The 23,476-nt window shown below is 41.4% G+C and overlaps 1 long non-coding RNA gene across 1 annotated transcript in view; it reads right to left on the bottom strand.

Annotated features, from left to right (window-relative positions):
* LOC130708691 (uncharacterized) overlaps positions 1 to 23,476 on the bottom strand; it is a 145,012-nt gene that overhangs the window by 111,044 nt on the left and 10,492 nt on the right. The window contains exon 2 of the long non-coding RNA XR_009009045.1: positions 11,983 to 12,157. This is a non-coding gene — a long non-coding RNA (uncharacterized LOC130708691). The remainder of the gene's footprint in view (positions 1 to 11,982; positions 12,158 to 23,476) is intronic.

The raw sequence follows: 23,476 nt of genomic DNA, 5'->3' as shown, positions 1-23,476 counted from the left end.
TTCTAAACAATGTATGTTTTATTTTTCCACTGAAAAGATTCCCCTCTGTTGAGCACAGGGTTTCTGAAAGGGAATCTTAATAGCATACTTAGCAAAGGAATAGTTGCCAGCTGACCAGCTATTGATTTAATGTTCCATCATTTCCATGGTTCAATCACGCCTACCATGGTGAATCAGATGGAGCATCCTCAATGAACCAGTAAATGAGCAATTTCCCCCACCAAAGGGGTATGTTTCCTGGGTGGCAAAGGCATACATAACTTATCACAAACAATGTGAGGCTCCACTGCAGCACTGATTTACCTTGGATCATCCAGCCTTCTGTTTTCGGTAATGGTTTATTCTTCTAATTGGCACTCGCCACACACCAGTTTTTTGTTTAAATGTTTGGGTATGTGATCTATCTCTGCTTGAGGTCAGGGACCATTTCTCTGACACTTTATCATTTTCTATGGTATATACAGGGTGGTCAATAAATATATGTCAAAAGAGAATCACATGTGAACACAGAATGGAGACAGAGTTTGCTACATGCCTGTGGTCCTCAACCCTGGATTTCCATCACAGTAACCTCGGGATCTTTTTCAAAAACACCCAGGCCCCATGCCAGAGCTGTGGATTCATTTGGTCTGAGGTAGGCTCTGATCATCCTACCCAGACCCTATGTTTTAAAGTTTTCACAGGTAATTGTAATGGACAGCTAGGGCTGAGAATCACTGCTATAAGCCATTGTGATACAAGAAGGCAGGCAGGCAGATCGGCAAGAGGTCTAATCCGTAGGACCATTTTGTTTTCTCTCAGAGCAGTGCTTCTCAAAGCCTGGTCTCAGGATGGCAGCATCAGCATCATCCTGCAACCTGTTAGAAATGCAAATTCTCAGTTCCTCCCCAGACCTAGAGAATCAGAAACTCTGTGAGTGAGGTCCAGCCCTCCAGGTGAATCTGATGCCTGTTTGGGAACCACCACAATAGAGAAATATGTTGAACTAAAAATGACAATGTTGTCAATGTCTTAGGGAAATTGACTTCAAGAATATTCAACTCAAAGCTTCAGGTTATGCTTTATGAAACAACTCTCTGGTCGATAGTTTATCTTAGTATTATTTTTGACACATGTGAAAAACACTCTGTAAGACCTGACAGTGGAAATGACTGCAGATGACATTCCTTACAGAGAAACACTTGGCCTGAAGGAGGGAAGCAACCACATCTCAACCAGCTCCTGTCCCACTGCTCTATGCTTTGTGGTGGCCCTCAATGCTTGGGCAAGAGATCTGTTACTTAACTTCAGTTTCCACTCATTGTAAAATCAAAGGCAGAAGGAAATTCAAACCACGGGCCCAACTTTCTAACCAGGTTTGCAGAGCTCCTCAAGAAGCCAGGGTCAGAAGTAGGTGTTCATTTGCTCCCAGACTTGGGATGTGAATGTAGAATGAGAACGTCCTCAACCTGTCTTCCAAAATGTGCTTCCCCATGTGCTTCCTCAAGGGCTCCACAATGGATCTGACTCAGCCTCGGAGGGGGAGCGGCCCGAGGGGTAGTGGCAGTTGGTGATGGCTAAGGGAAGTGACAAAGGGAAACTTGGGGGTGAGTGGCAACAGCAGAAGTGGTGACTGGCAGCACATGATGTGGTGAGGGGTGATGCCTTGACTGTCACACCCCACCGTGGCAGGCACCATCTTTGCCACACCTTTATCTGGGATCCATTAAAGGGATAGGCAGATTTGGTTTACTGGTTTCAAAATGATTACAGGCCTGACATAAAATAAGATTGGTAATTTGGACCTGTGAGCAGATTTCTCCAAGTACAATCCTTGTGCTGCCCACACTGAAATCACTGGGAGGCACTTGCTGAAGTTGTAGCTTCCTGGACCCCACCCCGAACCTACTGAATCAGCATTTCTGAGGGTAGGAGGTCCAGAAACCTTCACATTAAACAAGTCTCTCAGGTGGCTCTGATACAGGAGGTCCTCAAGAGCTGACTTTCACAAAGCTGCCCGAACATAATTTTGTTGACTTGAAATTTGAAGTTACTTAACATTCAATGATGACTCTATGCAAGGAACTACAGAAGATATAGAAATGTCTTAAGGTACAGTCCCTTACAAAGAGGAATTAACCACAAGAGTAGTAGTGGTAATAGTGGTGGCAGCAGCAGTGGCAGTAGTAGTGATAGATAAACAAATACACATTAAATTGTAACAGGGTAGAATGAGGTAGGGAAAGTGCCAAGGAAGGCCTGTGACCATTCAAATTAGAAAGATTAAAACTCAGAGTTCAGGAAAGGCTTTCGGAAGGAGGTGGCATTTCAGATTTGAATAACTTTTTTTCCTAAAATAGGAATACATGTCTAACGGTAGGTTGTGTTAACTTGTAGACATCTGAGATCATTCTCGGGAAAATGGGGAGGATTTCAACAGGAAGGGGAAAGATAGGGATTCCAGGAAAGGGAACAACATAAGCAGTGCTGTGCATTGACCAATATTTTTGCCTTCTCTGAATTTGCTCCTAATAAGAATCCTCAAGGGCCTTAGAGTTAAGAAGCTGTGTTCCCTTTCAGGCTAGCTGATGCTAATTTACATTTATTGTGTCCAGTGATTTTTTTGGTAATTTTTTCTGGTTCCATAATGTGTATAAAATTGGGGTATCAAATAATTAGACAAATAATGATAAAGCATAATGCTGATTTAAGGGAAGAGTATAGCTGTCTGCAGTTCACTTTAAAATGCATCAAAAAAATAAGGTAGGATGATAGAGGGATGGATAGATGAAGAGATACATGATAAACAAGCTTAATAAAATGGTAACGGTAGAATCTAGGTAACGGGTATACGGGTATTCCCTGTAAAAATTCTTCCAACTTGGCTGTGTGTTTGAAATTTTTCATAACAAAACTTGGGGCAGAGGGGTTGGGGTGGGGATGTTCTGCTTCCACAGGTCATGTGACCTTGAGCAAGTTTCTACTTCACTGTCTTGGCTTCACTTTGCTCAGCTATCAAGGGGGTCGAACTACTTAATCTCCAAGTTCTCTTCTGGTTCCCAAATTCTCTCATTCCCTCTGTCTTTCTGGCAGGGAATAGAAGAGTTACTACCACAGAGAGGCAGTCATCTAACCTACCATAACTCGGCTCAACTGATAAAGGTAGTTAATCTTCCTCCTAGCATGGCAGGGCTGACCTAACTCAGACCCAGACAGAGTTACACCGCCGTCTGTGGTTCTAGAGCAGGTGCCGAGAGAGTCGGACCTTGAAATGTGTTTTGAAACCGACCACCTGTTACTGTGATTGTGTGGCTGTTTTCCTGGCTTATGGGATTTTACTTCAGCTGTTGTTCTCAGGCGAGAGTTTATTTCCTCTAGGAATCACCTCGTTCACTGGCCCTAAACTTAGCATTTGTGCGCAGGGATCTTCCGGAGGCTGATTCAACTCTGCAACACTGAGTATTCTGGCAAAAGTCCTGAAGTCACTCGCAGACTTGAGTAACAGATTTCTCAGCTGGAGATGGGGGGGGTGGGCGCGGAGGTGTTGAAAGAATTCTCTTTCAAGTCTTTTGTCACAGATAATCATATTTTTGAATTTTGCTTCGGGGAGAAGGATTGAAAGGATCAGATTTATAGTAGCTCCTGACTTTATTTTTCCCTGCTAACAGACGGCATTGTGCTGAGTCAGCACTTCCCTGGCCTTCACTGCTTCGCCGAAAATTCTTATGCCTATAAAATTTTACTGCAAGTTAAAAACTTGTCAGATGAAGATTCGATTGTTCTCTGACAGACTGAAGGGAATGATACAGTTTTGGAACTAGAATGGACTTTAGTGATTAACTAGTCCAACCCTTCATTTTAGAACTGAGGCACGTGAAGCTCCATGACATTATTATAAAGAGACTTGCTCAAGGTCATAAACCTTGTTAAGGACTGAGCTAGAAATCTACTTATATTACAGAGTGTAGTCTATAAAGGAAAAATAACAATAACAACAAAAAAGCTTAAAAAGCCGTGCTTATAAATATTAAGTTATTTTCTTTAAAAAAAAAAAAAAAGGTCATGGTGTTCTAGTTTCCTATCGCTGCCTAACAAACCACCAGAAAACTGAGTGGCTTCAAAGAACAATGTACTATTATCTGTCATGGTTCCATGAGAGAGAACAACGCTTGGCTCCTCTAGGCAGTTCCCACTTGGGGTGTTCGGTGCTGTTGCCATCAGATGGTGGCCGGGGCCGGATACCTAAGAAGGCTTCTTTACTCACACGTCTGGTACCTGAACTGAGATGGCAGGGAAAGCTGGGGCTGGTCAAACATCTCTTTCTCTCCATGAGGATAGGCTGGGCTTCTCACAACCTGGTGGTTCCAGGGAGTCAGATCTCTTACATGGCAGCTGGCTTCCCCCCCTGAACAAATATTTCAGGTGGACATTGTGAGGCTTCTTATGAACCAACTTCTGCTACATGTTATTGGCTACATAGGACCAGCCTAGATACATGGGAGGTGGATTATAAAAGGGCATGAATACCAGGAGGCAGGGCTCACTGGGGACCATCTTTGGCGACTACCTACCACACATGATATCACCACTACTCTTCAGAGATAAATGTTTTAATATTTTGCAAACAAAGAGTGAGAAGTCATTCTAAAACCTATGGCTTATGCTAGGGTAACTCTAGGGACCACATAGGATAGGTAGAAGAACACAGAGTTTGGAGTTAGAAAAGCCTGAATTCAACGCCAAGCACTACCATTTACTAACTGAGACCTCAAGCAAGTTATTTAATTGCTTAGAGACTTGAGTTTCAACATGTACATAATTAGAATAACATTTACTTCAAAGTATTATCTTTAAAAACTAGATAAATAATGGGTGTTAAAAGCTCTTTACACATAATAGTTGCTCAATACATTTTAGTTCCTCTTACCCTCAGCCATGTTTGGAATCCAGAAATCTAGCCAGGTATTCATTGAACGTATGTTTGTTTGTCTGACTGACCAGGTTCTGTGCCACAAGGTGGTGATTCAAATGTTAATAAGACATGTTCCCTTCCTTCAAGGAGCTCATGCTTTGATGAGGGAGAAGAAAGTATAAACATGCACACAACCTAGTGAGAGGGGTACTACAATGAAGGCAGACTACATGCTAGTTTGGGAGCACAAAGGAGGGAACAGTCCACACCAAAGAGGAGTCCTCAGAGAAGTCTTCACAGAGAAGAGAATAATGAGCAGTATCTTTTTTTTTTTTTCTTAACTTTAGATTTATTTAGGGCCATTTGCACATGTTCACAGAAAAGTTAGTTTACCCTAACAAATGACAAGACAGCTCCCCCTCAGTGAGTCCCTGGCCTAAACATCCCACCCACCACCCCCACATGCAGGGGGTGGAAAGAGAAAATCAGTAGAGCAGAGTAGCATGTGCAAAGGCACAGAAGCACAAGACATGATGAAGAGTGAAAGCAGTTGGGTTACACTGAAGCAAGGAACAGTGGGAAATGAAGTAGAAGTATAGATAAGGGGGCCACCTTGGAAGCCATCATGGTGGCCTAAGCAAGAGATGATGAAGGCCCGAGGTAGAGCTGCAGTGGAGATGAAGAGGAGGAGAGGGATTACAGAGATGTAAGGCTGAAATGAAAAGACTGCTTGACTATCCACAGGGAGGAAGAAAGGAATCCAGAGGCAATGCTTAGATTTTTGGCTGGGACATAGACTGTGTCCAGGAGGAAGAATGGGTGACGTGGTAATGAATTTGGTTTTGGACACACCAAGTTTGAGGAGTCTGCAGGATATTCAGAACAGAATTATTCCACATGTAGTTGAATTTAGGAGTCTGGAGTTTGTGGAGTTGGTTGGGCAGGAGAGAAAGATTTGGGAGTTACCTGACAATTTGGAGAAGTTCATCTTTTCTAGGCTAGCCAGGTAAGTAAATGATGTCTGAGGTTGAAAAAGATAGCTTAAACAGCTGTAGCTTTGGGCTTGAAAATTTTTGTTCTTTTTCTAAAATTTTCTTCTTAATTAGAAGATGTAAGTAAAGGAAAGGAAGCAGAGCAGTTGGTAAAGGACTGCAGGAGTACACCAAATAGGTCATATATCTTACAACACCCTCAGCAGAAAAGAATTATTTTTTAATTCCTGCATCTCAAACTAAAAAACCCCACCAAACCTTAATTGATGGTCCATTTAGCTAATTCCATAATAATCACAACTAAATCATATACCAAAAACAGCCCATTGTCATTGGATTTGATTCTCCCTAGCTTATAAGGGTAGCAAATAGAGTTAGGGTCTAATAAAAGTGACATAATTATTGAGACTTTGGTTTAACTATTTTCACTAAAGACTAACCATTTGTAATTACTCTTCTCAAGACTCTATAACAGCAGCACATTAGAAATGAGGGGCTATGTATTCTAACTCCCATTCCTCTATTCTCTAGCATAATTGGTTATCAAACTATTCGGAGTTTCAGATTCTCCTAGGAAGTTTCTTTCTTTTTTTAAATCGGGATTTCAGAGACTCAGCCCCAGTGATTCTCATTCAGTAGGTCTGGGGTAGAGCCCAGGTATCTGCAATTTTAACAAGTTCCCCAGATGATTCTGATGAAACCATAGGCAAACGGAATCATTTCTTAGGGCTCAGTTTCCTTATCTATAAAATCTATAAAATGGCAATGACACCTGCCTTGTCTACTTCTCAGGGCTTTACTGAAGTCCAGAAATATGGTGATATATGTGAAAGGGCTTTGAACATTGCAGGTTCTCTATACAGGTAAGATGTTGGTATTTTCTGGGGCGGTGCATCAGAATCACGTGGAGGCCTTGTTAAGCCGGATTGCTGGATTTAACAATTTAATTGTAAGTTGCTGAATCAGGGTTTCTGATTCAGTATGTCTGGGGTGGGGCCTTAGAATCTGTCCTTCTATCAAGTTCCCAGGGGGATGCTGATGCTGCTGGTCCGGGGACCAGGTTTGAGAACCAGTGATCTGGAACTCAAAAACATAGCTGTTGGGCTTCCCTGGTGGCGCAGTGGTTGAGAATCTGCCTGCCAATGCAGGGGACACGGGTTCGAGCCCTGGTCTGGGAAGATCCCACATGCCGCGGAGCGGCTAGGCCCGTGGGCCACAGCTACTGAGCCTGCGCGTCTGGAGCCTGTGCTCCGCAACAAGAGAGGCCGCGATAGTGAGAGGCCTGCGCATCGCGATGAAGAGTGGCCCCCGCTTGCCGCAACTGGAGAAAGCCCTCGCACAGAAACGAAGACCCAACACAGCAAAAAATAAATAATAAATAAAAATTAAAAAAAAAAAAACATAGCTGTTGAGTTGGTTTGGAGGTTTCCTCCTCTTACCTTAGAATTGTCTGGGCATAGGTGCTCACTGTTCATGATCCCCAAAACTTTATTCATTAATAAATATTTAGGGGAATTCCCTGGCAGTCCAGTGGTTAGGACTCGGCACTTTCACTGCCAGGGCCCGGGTTCGATCCCTGGTCGGGAAGGTAAGATCCCGCAAGCCACGTGGCACAGCCAAAAAATACGATTTAAAAAAAATAAATTAAAATAAAATAAGTAAATATTTACTGAACACCTTTGATGTGCCAGGCGTTGTTTTGGGCACTGAAAATACAACCCTCAACAAAACAGACCCAAACATGAATTAATAAAATGATTCCAGATAACAATAAGTGCCAATAAAAATATACAACAGGGTAATGGGATAGAGAGTGGCTGGGTTGAGGATGGTTCTTCATATAGAGTAGCTTGGGAAGCCTCCTCTAAGGAAGTAACATTTAAGCTGACACGGCAATGAAATAAAGGAGCTAACCACATACTAAGAGGGGGCAAGAGCAATCCAGGCAGAGGGAACAGTGAGTGCCAAAGCTCAGAGGCCAGAACTAGTGAATGATCAGTAATGTGGGAGGAGACTGGAGAAGCAGGCGGGCTAGAGATTGTAGGATCCTGCAGGCCTTGATGGCATGAATTATGAGTCAGGTCTGTAGTGTGATACAGACCAGCCCTTCCCAAATTTTAATTTGCATGCAAATCACTGAAGATCCCCTTAAATGCAGACTCTGACTCAGTAGTCATAGGGTAGGGCCTAAGAGTCTGCATTTCTACCAAGCTAGCTGCTGCTGCTACTGCTGCTGGAATCCAGACCACACTTTGCATAGCAAGAGCACAGAAGAAAATGTTAGGAAGTAAATAGGTTCTGTCATCCTTCATTGAGGGAGAAGTGGTATTTTCCCTGGGAGTATGGATGAAAGTTAAAGGGAATGGTAGAAGATGGGGAACTGAGGAAAAAATCATGATGTTGGGGAATTCCAGACACTAAAAATTATTCAGAAGTATCTACTGTGTACAGATAAAAAGTTTAAAAGACTTCACCAAAATAAAGACTCTAGATAAAATACGAATTCTCTTGGTAGTTTATTTAGAAGCAGCTAGAATAGATTTCCAGGATGAGTTTGCCCAAGTTGAGTGCTGCTGCTCCATCCTAGGCCCCCAACAGCCCTGCTATCCCCCGCTTGCAAAAGCAGTGATGGTTTCCACTACCTCTGCAACGTTCTGCGGCTCCCCGTGACTACTGCCCACAGCCAGAGCTCACAGCTGCCTGCCACATTCTCTCCAACCCTGCTAACCAATGTTGCCAGCCTTTCTCCCTCCATCCACTTGGAAAGGACCCAGGACTTGGCTGGGGTGAGAGGGGAAGCAGAGGACCAAGGACAGCAGGGAGAAGAGGGTACTGAAGATGCCTGTTGCCTCTACAGGACTGCCTGCTGTGTAGCCTTGGAAATAACAGTCAGAATCTGCTTCCCCTCTTCCCCACCACTCCCGCTCTCCCGCAGGGGCGGGAACTGAGTAGTTTTATGTTATAAACCATATGGCTTTTTCTTTTAAGGAATAATCTTCCTCGAATGCATACAGAAGTACAGCACAGTGAAAAAAAAATCTTAAATAAAATCGGATGCCTCTTTGCGTAAACTTCTATATCATACGATAGATCTCTTGTTATCATAAGCACGTGTTTCCCCCAAATTTCCTGTTTTTTAGATGATTTGTGAATTGAAAATTTTGTCCATGGAAGGAAAGCCACATTATTGAAGCTGTAAACAATAGAATGACTATGGCTTTAATCCTTTGAATAAGGCTTTGTTTCCCATTGACCGAAAACTTCCTAAAGGAAGGAAAGCTAGGAACATTCAGGAAGGATTTGTATATTATTCTACAACAGCTTTGTGAAAGGGGAAAATCATGTGGAAACCTTAGATTCCCTTTCCTGGTTGATGGGCATCAGAACACACAGCCGTACTGGGCTCCGGTTGCAGACAGTAGCTCCCTGCCCACCAAAGACTTCCTGACCCCAGTGCCAGCTTTGTTTTGTTGTTGTCACACTGACACCAACAGACATTCACCCTGTGCCAGAGTTTCATACATTCCCCGGACACACTAGGAACAGGTGCACCCACCATTTATCTCAACTTATTTACACAGATCAAAAAATGTTTCCCTAACATAGTCTATTGCATACTCCATAATTCATGGATTATCTGTTAATTAAAGAGATGTAATAATAACAATTGCAAAATTAGTCATCATCCATTGAACTCTTAAATTACTTTAAATCCCCTCCCCCAGGACTGTATTTTCATTTACTTTATACACCAACAATCATTTTCTTTAAAAACTAAATTAGAATCAGGGAATTATACTCAATATCTTGTAATAACCTATAATAGAAAAGAATCTGAAAGAGAATATATATATATTCAGCCATATATATACATATACATATATATATATAACTGAATCACTTTGCTGTACACCTGAAACTAACACAACATTGTAAGTCAACTCCAATAAATTTTTTTTTTGAAAATTAGGACATATTACAAGAAACGAGCAAACATTAAACTTAATAGTAAAATGTTGACATTTTCTGTATTAAAAAAAAAAGTGTTATCAATTAGCAGAATCATCCTTACAGTTTAGGGGAGAGGGTCTGCAGATAAGGGAAGCTGGCCTTAAATCCCAAAATGCTGATGTGGCCATCTCTGCTTTGTGTGGATTCTGTGCTGGAGGCATAAATTACAGAGCCCAGTGCACGGGCTGTCAGGCCCCATTGCAGAAGCCAAAAGGGCCTCTCAGACACCTGCCCCTTCTGAGATTCTGAGTGATATCGGGGATTTATTAATCCCCACTGAATGAAGAATACCACACACACCCCTTGTGGGCATCAGCCCTTAGGGCTTTGCGTCAGGTATGTGTCTGGGGATGTAATTTAGATATTCGTCATCCTGAGAATTACGTTTCAGGGAGCAAATCCTCATTATAGGTCTGCTCCATAAGTGACTTCCCAGAGACAGAAGGCAGCTGAGGTTAGCCTTTGGTCTTTGTCAGCTGTAATTAGAGAAGGCAACACCTCTTCATCCACATGGTCCTCCTGTCTTTACGGCATTACCTGTGGCAGCGGGAACAGCCAGCCTCCCACTCTGTTAGGAACACACTGGGGAAAAGAGACTGGCTGAAAGACGGGATCCATTTCCAGTGCTTTCCAGAGCTGTGCCTGCTTTGTCTTAAGTCAGGGAAGTCCTCCAAGTTACTTTCAGTAGAAGAAAAGATTTAAAAGGCTGTTTCTATATTAGAGTTTTTTAGTCTTTTGTCTAAGCACGGACCCTTCTGAGAGTCTGTTGATAATTATGAATCATTTCCCCCCCAAAAGTGCACATACGTGTAGACACACAAAACATTGCATACCATTTCAAGGGGGTCACGGACTCTTGGAGACCAGGAAACCTTAGATTAAGAACATGTGATCGAGACTGAGATACTTTTTAAACTTATAGAAGTTAGTTTCATAACCATATATTTCATAACCACTTTTCTAAAATAAATTGTGGCAGTTGTCTTTTTCCTGAGTGAACACTGTATAGCAGAGCATGAAACACCAGCTCCAACCTTTGCAGCTTATACTCCATTCTAAGGCCGCATGGTAGTTCATGGTTATCTACATGTCCGTACATACGGTGTATGGAAATAATAGGTACCCTGATGGTTGCTTGGTATACATGACGCCAAGAACTTTGCCTATAGGACTTATTTATTCCTCATAACAACCACACAAGGTACATATCACTAATCCATTCTACAGCTAAGGACACTGATGCTCAGAGAAGAAAGCAACTTTCCCAAAGCCACACAGCAGTTAAGCAGAAGAGATGAGGCTCTGGCTCCAGAAACTGTTTGTCTCCAAAGGCCTTCCTCTGAATATGGCACGAGATCACAGACCTACCCAATTTTATAACTAGCTTTTTTATTTCCCTCAGAGTTCTTGAGGCAGTTATCAGGCAGACAGGGAGGAGAAGGACTTTAAGGCTATTTGAAGCAAAACCACACCCCTTCCTCGCAGTGCCATCTCTAGAACAGCTGCCTAGGAGGAACCTGAAGGCGGTCGTCCAGTTGGAAAGTGGCACTGGGAGCTCATCCTAAGGCTGCAGTCACATAAGAAACTCAGAAGCTTCTTCCCACTTTAAGGCTGGCTGGCACGGCTTTGGCTGCCCCTGGCCTCTGTTCTAAGAAGAAGTAGCTGTTCCCTCCTTCACTCTGAAGGGTGCTGCAGGACTCTGTGTTGCACTCCCATGTGGCTCTCCCCATCCGAGTGTAAAGAGCTCCGCCCCACGCCGGCACCGCCTAGGTCCTCCCCGCCAGCTCTGCTTCTCTGCCATCTCCCCAGGGTCGCTGCCTGCCTGTCACTCTGCTGCCCTCTCTGGTGGCCACATGGGGACGAGGAACCTGTGAAAACTGAGCAAATAGGCTATCCTACCCTGAATTGTGAATGTAGAAATAGTCAAGCATTTAGACTTTTCTAACATTACGCTTTTCCAAGTGTAAGTGGCAGCACGGGGCACAGCCCAGAGTCTAGTATAAGTGAGTGAGGCAATCAAAGCCTGAAAGGACTTTCTTAATTAAAGTACAAGGATCAAGTAACATAAGTGAAAGAAACTCCACTCACCTAAGTCACTTTAGGGATAACCTGATGAGCTTGAGGCACCATTTGTGGGAGGCAGTATATCAGTGGCTAAGTATGCGGCTCTGGAATCTGATGCTTGGGTTCTGCTGGTGATTCCATCACTTGCTGTTGGACTTTGTACAACTTACTTCACCTCTCTGTGTCTTGCTTTTCCCATCTGTAAAATGGAGATAATAATAGCACCCGGATCAAAAAGTTTTCTGGAGGTGAAATATATTAATAAATATATTATACTTAAGACAGTTCCTGGCACATGATAAGTATTCAAAAAGTGTTATGACTATTATGATTATCATTTGGCCATTTTCATAATCAATGAAGGGTGAACTATTTTGTCCATAGAGCCAAAAGGAGATTGTGAAGACCCAAAAAGTAAGTTATACTTCTTGCAGAGGTCTGGAGGTGGTGAGGTAAGCAAATGAACTCAGTGCAAGGCCTCAAAACAAGGTGATTAGAGTCCCAGTGGTCCAGTTAGGTACTGCTGCATTACAAACCACCAAAAATACAGTGGTTTAAAAAAGCAACAATTTATTATTTCTCATGTTTCTATGGGCTCATCAGGCAGTTCTAGTTCAGAGCGTTGGCTAGGGTCCTGAGATGGCTGGAATGTCCAAAATGGCCTCATTCACATCCCAACTGGGAACTCAGCAAGGGTTGTTGGTCAATGTCTTTGGTTTTCCTCCAGGAAGCCTCTTCTCATGGCTTCTTGGGCTTCCTCACAGCATGGCAGCTGGTTCTAAGAAAGAACATTCCAAGACATGAAGGCAGAACCTGCAGATTTCTTAAGGCCCAGCCTTGGAGGTGGCGCAGCATCATTTCTGCTGTATCCTATTGGCCAGAATAAATCACTGGCCAGTCTAGATTCACAGGGAGTGAGAATAACCTCTACTTCTTCATAAGGGAGTAAGTAGCACAGTCACACTGCAAAAGAACATATGGGATGAGAGATACTGTCACTGCCATCTTCAGAAACATGATCTACCACAGCTCAGGGAATAGGAACTAGATTTCCTTAACAACGTTTGGATTGAGTGACTCAATTAGGAAGACCAGTCTGAGTTTGGATCAGAGCTACCCATTGAAAGGAGAAGTAAATGGAATTAAGTGTTTTAATTTAGCGTAACTTGTTTATAAGTGACTTAAAGTTCCTTTGGGTCTAAAGTCATATTCAGAAACATTAATGAGAATAGATAAAGGACATTAGGCTAGAGAACATAATTATCAGTGAAGAACATTTTTAAAAGAAAAAATATTTTCCTTAAAGAAGAGGTAGATGATAAAACCACATGCTCCCTGAATAGTGACAACAGTGAACTTATAGTGAAAAACTGTATTATGTTAAAGTGAACAAAGCAGAAAACAACAAAAGGGCACCTGAATAATGAACAGGAACAAAGAGCAAGAGGCCCATGAGAATTCTGTAATTGCCATTACTGAGAATTTGATTGTTTCCCCACCTCCTACCTCATGTACAGTTCTTTTAAAAGTGCAATATACTTTATAATTGTTTTGTATTTTACATTTCACTTTATTGCAGGGAGGGAGTTTAAGGCCTTTATAGAATTTCTGGATATTGCTACAGTCAAACATGGAATTACAAAATAAGATTGGAGATAATCTAGCCAAATGAATTATTATTTACCCTGAACTCTCCAGTTCCCCACAATTGTACAGAGTCTGGTCTTTGAGATAATGTGATAATGGATAATGTGGAAAAGGCAACAGCAGAAAGATTTTGGTAGATTTTTCAATGTTGGGGAGAAAAGAAAGCAATAAGGAATGGCACCAAGATTTGGGGCCCAGACGATAAATGAATGGCTATGTTTCCTAGAGTGATTAAGAAGGAAAACAGAAGGGAAAGTGAATTGTGTACTGCAGGGGAAGATTACAAAAATAAGTTTGTGACTGAAAGAATATTTTAAGGCAAAGTAGCAGCTAGCCAGCATTTTCAGAACATACTGATACCCCTGGCTTACTTCTATTTGGGAAAGGGCTCCCACTCATTCTCTTTATATGGGACTATAACTTTTTATTATTCATTTTACTGTTTGTCATTTATTGAGTTGTTTCTACCCAGTGTATTTACAACTCACATAAAATACAGAAGACAATCAAATATACAGAAACAAGATGGGGAAATGCAACTCACCCAGTGAAAATATCGTTAGTATCTAGTGGCAGCTGCACACCGTAAAACAATTGGAATCATCTCAGAAGACAAATGAAAAACAAGGGAAATGTGTATCTAGATGCCTCAATGGAAAACTTTTTTTTTTTAATAGAAGCTAGTTTTAAATGGGCCATCAGGTAAAAAGAGGATAAGTTGTCTAAGTGAGAAACTAGACAATCCATCAAGAACAGAATGCAAAGAAGAGAATAAGGTAAAGTTCTCATGGGAACAGGATATAAAATTGATGACAGTGGGCCTTCATAGAGGATGAAGAGCAACATAACAATGTGTGCTATGTATTATTTGCATAAACTCCAAAGAACTTGGCACCATCTATGTTTTTCACATCATAATCATAAACCAGTAAGTAAGAAAAAAAAGGGTTCAAGCAGCCAAACTAGGGGTGGGAGTATTCAACTTTACTCAAGGGAGTCCTCAGGTCCTCACTCTACAAATAATTCCAATAAGCTTGGCTACTATCTTTTTCCAAACCCAACCATTTAAAATGAGATTCAGATTCAACATCTACATGTTTTCCACTATAATAATAGTTCATACTTCTTGAGCATTAACTATGCACCAGGCACTGTTCTAAATTCTATCTGGATGGACTTATTTATCACTATAGCAACCTCAGAGATAAGGACTAGGATTATGCCCATTTTACAGATGAGGCGATTAAAACACAGACAGGTTTTTTAAAGTACCCAAAATCACACAACTAGTAAGTGGTAGAGTTGGGATATGCACCCAGGCTAGTCAGGTTCCTACATCCTGAACAACTAGGCCAGCCCCTCTCAAAGTTGAGTGCACATCAGAATCATCCAAAAGGCTTTTAAAACACAGAGTGCTGACCTCCACCCTCAAAGTTTCTGATGTTATAAGGTCTGAGATAGGGCTGGAGACTTTACATGTCTAACAAGTTCCCAGGTATATTGGTTAGCTTGGGCTGCCAAAACAAAGTACCACAAACTAGGTGGCTTAAAAAATAAAACTTTCGAAGACGGCGGACTAGGAGGACATGGAATTCGTGTCTCTGCACAACTAGGGCACCTACCAGGCACCGGTGGGGGACCACGGACACCTAAGAGGATGGGAGGAACCCCCGGCGACCGGCTTGCTGGATCTTGGTTCCCAGGCCAGAGGTCGGGCCTGAGCTCCTGTGGTGGGAGCTCTGAGTCCCAACCACTGGAATAGCAGAGAACCTCAGACCCCAGGGAATATTAATCGGACTGAGGCCTCCCAGAGGTCCTAATCTCAGCACCAAGACCTGGCTCTATCCAACTGCCTGCAAACTCCAGTGCTGGACGCCTCAGGCCAAACAACCAGTAAGACAGGAATACAGCCCCACCCATAAAAACAAACAAACAAACAAACAATGAAACAACAAAAAAATAGGTTACAGAGGAAGGAGCAAGGTAAAAACCTTCAAGACCAAATAAATGAAGATGAAATAGGCAAACTACCTGAAAAAGAATTCAGAGTAATGATAGTAAAGATGATCCAAAATCTCAGAAACAGAATGGAGAAAATACAAGAAACATTTAACAAGGATCTAAAAGAACTAAAGAGCAAACAAACAGTGATGAACAACACAATAACTTAAATTAAAAATACTCTAGAAGGAATCAATAGCAGAATAACTGAGGCAGAAGAAAGGATAAGTGAGCTGGAAGATAAAATGGTGGAAATAACTGCCAGGGAGCAGAATGAAGAAAAAAGAATGAAAAGAATTGAGGACAGTCTCAGTGACCTCTGGGACAACATTAAACGCACCAACATTCAAATTATAGGGGTCCCAGAAGAAGAAGAGAACAAGAAAGGGCCTGAGAAAATATGTGAAGAGATTATAGTCAAAAACTCCCCTAACATGGGAACAGAAATAGTCAATCAAGACCAGGAAGCACAGAGAGTCCCATACAGGATAAACCCAAAGAGAAACATGCTGAGACACATATTAATCAAACTATCAAAAATTAAATACAAAGAAAATATATTAAAAGCAGCAAGGGAAAAGCAACAAATAACATAAAGGGAATCCCCATAAGGTTAACAGCTGATCTTTCAGCAGAAACTCTGCAAGCCAGAAGGGAGTGGCAGGACATATTTAAAGGGATAAAAGGGAAAAACCTACAACCAAGATTACTCTACCCAGCAAGGATCTCATTCAGATTTCACGGAGAAATTAAAACCTTTACAGACAAGCAAAAGTTCAGAGAATTCAGTACCACCAAACCAGCTTTACAACAAACGCTAAAGGAACTTCTCTAGGCAGGAAACACAAGAGAAGGAAAAGACCTACAAAAACACACCCAAAACAATTAAGAAAATGGTAATAGGAACACACATATCAATAATTACCTTAATGTAAATGGATTAAATGCTCCAACCAAAAGACATAGACTGGCTGAATGGATACAAAAACAAGACCCGTATATATGCTGTCTACAAGAGACCCACTTCAGACCTAGGGACACATACAGACTGAAAGTGAGGGGATGGAATAAGATATTCCATGCAAATGGAAATCAAAAGAAAGCTAGAGTAGCAATTCTCATATCAGACAAAATAGACTTCAAAACAAAGACTATTACAAGAGACAAAGAAGAACACTACATAATGATCAAGGGATCAATCCAAGAAGAAGATATAACAACTGTAAATATTTATGCACCCAACATAGGAGCACCTCAATGCATAAGGCAAATGCTAACAGCCATAAAAGGGGAAATTGACAGCAACACAATAATAGTAGGGAACTTTAACACCCCACTTTCACCAATGGACAGATCATCCAAAATGAAAATAAATAAGGAAACACAAGCTTTAAATGATACATTAAACAAGATGGACTTAATTGATATTTATAGGACATTCCATCCAAAAACAACAGAATACACTTTCTTCTCAAGTGCTCAAGGAACATTCTCCAGGATAGACCATATCTTGGGTCACAAATCAAGGCTTGGTAAATTTAAGAAAATTGAAATCGTATTAAGTATCTTTTCCAACCACAACGCTATGAAACTAGATATCAATTACCGGAAAATAACTGTAAAAAATACAAACACATGGAGGCTAAATAATACGTTACTAAATAACCAAGAGATCACTGAAGAAATCAAAGAGGAAATCAAAAAATACCTAAAAACAAATGACAATGAAAACATGACGACACAAAACCAATAGGACGCAGCAAAAGCAGTTCTAAGAGGGAAGTTTAGAGCAATACAATCCTACCTCAAGAAACAAGAAACATCTCAAATAAACAATCTAACCTTATACCTAAAGCAATTAAAGAAAGAAGAACAAAAATATACAAAGTCAGTAAAAGGAAAGAAATCATAAAAAGCAGATCAGAATTAAATGAAAAAGAAATGAAGGAAACAATAGCAAAGATCAATAAAACTAAAAGCTGGTTCTTTGAGAAGATAAACAAAATTGATAAACCATTAGCCAGACTCATCAAGAAAAAAAGGGAGAAGACTCAAAGCAATAGAATTAGAAATGAAAAAGAAGTAACAACTGACACCGCAGAAATACTAAGGATCATGAGAGATTACTACAGGCAAATATATGCCAATAAAATGGACAACGTGGAAGAAATGGACAAATTCTTAGAAAAGCACAACCTTCCAAGACTGAATCATGAAGAAATAGAAAATATAAACAGACCAATCACAAGCACTGAAATTGAAACTGTGATTAAAAATATTCCAACAAACGAAAGCCCAGGACCAGATGGCTTCACAGGTGAATTCTAACAAACATTTAGAGAAGAGCTAACACCTATCCTTCTCAAACTCTTCCAAAATATAGCAGGGGGAGGAACACTCCCAAACTCATTCTACGAGGCCACCATCACCCTGATACCAAAACCAGACAAAGATGTCACAAAGAAAGAAAACTACAGGCCAATATCACTGATGAACATAGAGGCAAAAATCCTCAACAAAATACTAGCAAACAGAATCCAACAACACATTAAAAGGATCATACACCATGATCAAGTGGGGCTTACCCCAGGAATGCAAGGATTCTTCAATATATGCAAATCAATCAATGTGATACACCATATTAACAAATTGAAGGATAAAAAACCATATGATCACCTCAATAGATGCAGAAAAAGCTTTTGACAAAATTCAACACCCATTTATGATAAAAGCTCTCCAGAAAGTAGGCATAGAGGGAACCTACCTCAACATAATAAAGGCCATATAAGACAAACCCACAGGCAACATTGTTCTCAATGGTGAAAAACTGAAACCATTTCCTCTCAGATCAGGAACAAGACAACGATGTCCACTCTCACCACTATTATTCAACATAGTTTTGGAAGTCCTAGCCACGGCAATTAGAGAAGAAAAATAAATAAAAGGAATACAAATTGGAAAAGAAGAAGTAAAACCTCATGTGATGGAAATACTATTATCCTCATTTTCTCGAGAAAACTGAGAATTAGAGATGTTAAATGACTTTCCTCAAATCACACGGCTGGTGTAGTGGACACTATTGGCTGTACTATTACTACTATGATCTGTTCCTACTCACAACACTTCTGACACCAAATGTATGGGTTTGCCATACCAAGCAACTTCCTGCAGACACCAGTTGGGTGTCCTGCAATTCAATTCAATTCTGACACTATCTGGAGTTAGCACAAGTTAAGGGCTCAGTTCCACAAGGCTGCTCCCCACTTGAGATACCAGTTGTAAGTAGTGGGTTCCCAGGTTACCCACACTTCTGTCTCATGGCTACAAATCAGTGGTTCCTATGACCCTCTCCTCAGTTTTTGTTTTTGTTTTTTAAATTACCCTTCACATTTTATATATTTTTAAATTTATTATTATTATTTTTTTGGCTGCATTGGTCTTCGTTGCTGCATGCAGGCTTTTTTTTTTACCTCTAGTTGCGGCGAGCAGGGGCTACTCTTCATTGCGGTGCATGGGCTTCTCACTGTGGTGGCTTATCTTGTTGCGGAGCACGGGCTCTAGGCATGTGGGCTTCAGCAGTTGTGGCACACTGGCTCAGTAGTTGTGGCTCATGGGCTCTAGAGCACAGGCTCAGCAGTTGTGGCACACAGGCTTAGCTGCTCCGCAGCATGTGGAATCTTCCCGGACCAGGGCTTGAACCCGTGTCCCCTGCATTGGCAGGCGGATTCCTAACCACTGTGTCACCAGGGAAGCTCCCCCCTCCTCAGTTCTGATAATTTGCTATAATGGCTCACAGAGCTCATGGAAGCATTTTACTTACTATTACTGTTTTATTACAAAGGATATTATAAAGGATCCAATTGAACAGAACCGGATGAAGCAGTACATAGGGCAAGGTCCAGAAGGATCCTGAGCACAGGCGCTTCTGTCCCCATGGAGTTGGGTTGCACCACCCTCCTGGCACATGGATGTGTTCACCAAGCCTGAAGCTATCCAGACCCCTTCATTTAGGGTTTTTATGGAGGTTCCATTAGTAGGCATGATTGATTAAATCACCGGCCGTTGGTTCCATTAGTAGGCATGATTGATTAAATCACCGGCCGTTGGTGATTAACTCAATCCCCAGACCCTCTCCCCTCCCCAGAGGTCGGGATGGGGGTGAAAGTGAAGCTGGAAGTTCCAACCCTCTAATCACCTGGTTGGTTCCCCTGGCAACCAGCCCCCATCCTGGAACTACCTAGGGGCTTTCAGCCACCTATCACCTCATTAACATACACTCAGGTGTGGTTGAAAGGGGCTTGCTATGAATAACAAAAGACACTCCTATCACCTCTATCACTCAGGAAATTCCAAGGATATTAGTAGTTCTGTGCCAGGAACCAAAGATGAAGATCAAATATATATTTCTTACTCTGTCACAATATGACAACTGTCTACTCAGCATGCATTCTCCCCTTCCTCCTTTCTAACAGAATCTGATTTTGTTTAGTATCTATCTCTCTCCCATCTATCCATGTGCTTCCACGGAGGCAACACTCCCAATCCATCCCAGTAACTGGTCCAGGCATGTAATCTAATTTTGGTCAATTAGATGTGAAGGAAAGTTTCATGCAGGGATTTTGAGGAAAGGTTTCTGTGTTTAAGAGAGAACAAAATCCGATGCTGTCATTACTGGATGTGATGCCTGAATTAGCTGCAGCCATCCTGCCACCAGGCTAAGGATGAGACCTGCAGAACTGAGAAAAACAAAGAACTGCTCAGTCCTTGATGACATTGCTGAATGGCTGGATCAACCAAACCTGAGCTCTCCCTTCCTCTAAACTCTGTACTATGTGAGCAATATGTTCCTTACCGTTGGAAACAGCCTGAGTCAGCTTTCTCTTCCTTGCAGCTAAAGGCATCCTATCTGATTCAGGTGGGAAAGAAGGGTGCTAAGATTTGAATTACACGTAGTCATGAGAGAAGTAATAGCAGAAAGCAGGACAGCAAGGCTAGAGCCAGAATAAATTTGCAATACAAGAACTCAAAAAGCTTGGCAATTCACAAAAGGACAAATAGTGCATGATTCCACTCATATGAAATACCTAAAATATTAATAGTTAAAATCATGAAAACAGAGACTAGCATGATGGTTTCCAGGGAATTGGGGAGGGGGAAATGGTGAGTTGTTTTTTGATGAGCATAGAGTTTCAGTTTTACAAGATGAAAAAGTTCTATAGATCCATTATGCAACGATGTGAGGTAGGGGCAAGATGGCGGAAGAGTAAGACGCGGAGATCACCTTCCTTCCCACAGATACAGTAGAAATACATCTACACGTGGAACTGCTCCTACAGAACACGCACTGAACGCTGGCAGAAGACGTCAGACCTCCCAAAAGGCAAGAAAATCCCCACGTACTTGGCTGTGTGGATGAAAGGCTCTTGGTGCTCCAGCCAGGCATCAGGGCTGTGCCTCTGAGGTGGGAGAGCCAACTTCAGGACACTGGTCCACAAGAGACCTCCCAGCTCCACGTAATACCAAACGGCGAAAATCTCTCAGAGATCTCCATCTCAACATCAAGACCCAGCTTCACTCAACGACCAGCAAGCTACAGTGCTGGACACCCTATGCCAAACAACTAGCAAGACAGGAACACAGCCCCATCCATTAGCAGAGAGGCTGCCTAAAATCATAATAAGGCCACAGACACCCCAAAACACACCACCAGACGTGGACGTGCCCACCAGAAAGACAAGATCCAACCTCATCCACCAGAACTCAGGCACTAGTCCCCTCCACCAGGAAGCCTACACAACCCACTGAACCAACCTTAGCCACTGGGGACAGATACCAAAAACAACGGGAACTACGAACCTGCAGCCTGTGAAAAGGAGACCCCAAACACAGTAAGATAAGCAAAATGAGAAGACAAAAAAACACACAGCAGGTGAAGGAGCAGGGTCAAAACACACCAGACCTAACAAATGAAGAGGAAATAGGCAGTCTACCTGAAAAAGAATTCAGAATAATGAGAGTAAAGATGATCCAAAATCTTGGAAATAGAATAGACAAATTGCAAGAAACATTTAACAAGGATGTAGAAGAACTAAAGAGGAACCAAGCAAAGATGAAAAACACAATAAATGAAATTAAAAATACTCTAGACGGGATCAATAGCAGAATAACTGAGGCAGAAGAACGGATAAGTGACCTGGAAGATAAAATAGTGGAAATAACTACTGCAGAGCAGAATAAAGAAAAAAGAATGAAAAGAACTGAGGACAGTCTCAGAGACCTCTGGGACAACATTAAACGCACCAACATTCGAATTATAGGGGTCCCAGAAGAAGAAGAGAAAAAGAAAGGGACTGAGAAAATATTTGAAGAGATTATAGTTGAAAACTTCCCTAATATGGGAAAGGAAATAGTTAATCAAGTCCAGGAAGCACAGAGAGTCCCATACAGGATAAATCCAAGGAGAAACACGCCAAGACACATATTAATCAAACTATCAAAAATTAAATATAAAGAAAACATATTAAAAGCAGCAAGGGAAAAACAACAAATAACACACAAGGGAATCCCCATAAGGGTAACAGCTGATCTTTCAGCAGAAACTCTGCAAGCCAGAAGGGAGTGGCAGGATATACTTAAAGTCATGAAGGAGAAAAACCTACAACCAAGGTTACTCTACCCAGCAAGGATCTCATTCAGATTTGATGGAGAAATTAAAACCTTTACAGACAAGCAAAAGCTGAGAGAGTTCAGCACCACCAAACCAGCTTTACAACAAATGCTAAAGGAACTTCTCTAGGCAAGAAACACAAGAGAAGGAAAACACCTAAAATAACAAACCCAAAACATTTAAGAAAATGGGAATAGGAACATACATATCAATAATTACCTTAAATGTAAATGGATTAAATGCTCCCACCAAAAGACACAGACTGGCTGAATGGATACAAAAACAAGACCCATATATATGCTGTCTACAAGAGACCCACTTCAGACCTAGAGACACATACAGACTGAAAGTGAGGGGATGGAAAAAGATATTCCATGCAAATGGAAATCAAAAGAAAGCTAGAGTAGCAATTCTCATATCAGACAAAATAGACTTTAAAATAAAGACTATTACAAGAGACAAAGAAGAACACTACTTAATGATCAAGGGATCAATCCAAGAAGAAGGTATAACAATTGTAAATATTTATGCACCCAACACAGGAGCACCTCAATACATAAGGCAAATACTAACAGCCATAAAAGGGGAAATCGACAGCAACACAATCATAGTAGGGGACTTTAACACCCCACTTTCACCAATGGACAGATCATGCAAAATGAAAATAAATAAGGAAACACAAGCTTTAAATGATACATTAAACAAGATGGACTTAATTGATATTTATAGGACATTCCACCCAAAAACAACAGAATACACATTTTTCTCAAGTGCTCATGGAACATTCTCCAGGATAGATCATATCTTGGGTCACAAATCAAGCCCTGGTAAATTTAAGAAAACTGAAATCGTATCAAGTATCTTTTCCGACCACAACGCTATGAGACTAGATATCAATTACAGGAAAAGATCTGTAAAAAATACAAACACATGGAGGCTACACAATACACTACTTAATAACGAAGTGATCACTGAAGAAATCAAAGGGAAATCAAAAAATACCTAGAAACAAATGACAATAGAGACACAACGACCCAAAACCTATGGGATGCAGCAAAAGCAGTTCTAAGAGGGAAGTTTATAGCAATACAAGCCTACATCAAGAAACAGGAAACATCTCGAATAAACAACCTAACCTTGCACCTAAAGCAATTAGAGAAAGAAGAGCAAAAAAACCCCAAAGCTAGCAGAAGGAAAGAAATC

Source organism: Balaenoptera acutorostrata, chromosome 8, assembly GCF_949987535.1.
Source record: "Balaenoptera acutorostrata chromosome 8, mBalAcu1.1, whole genome shotgun sequence".
Lineage (NCBI taxonomy): Eukaryota > Metazoa > Chordata > Mammalia > Artiodactyla > Balaenopteridae > Balaenoptera > Balaenoptera acutorostrata.
This window is presented reverse-complemented; position numbering and strand designations above follow the sequence as displayed.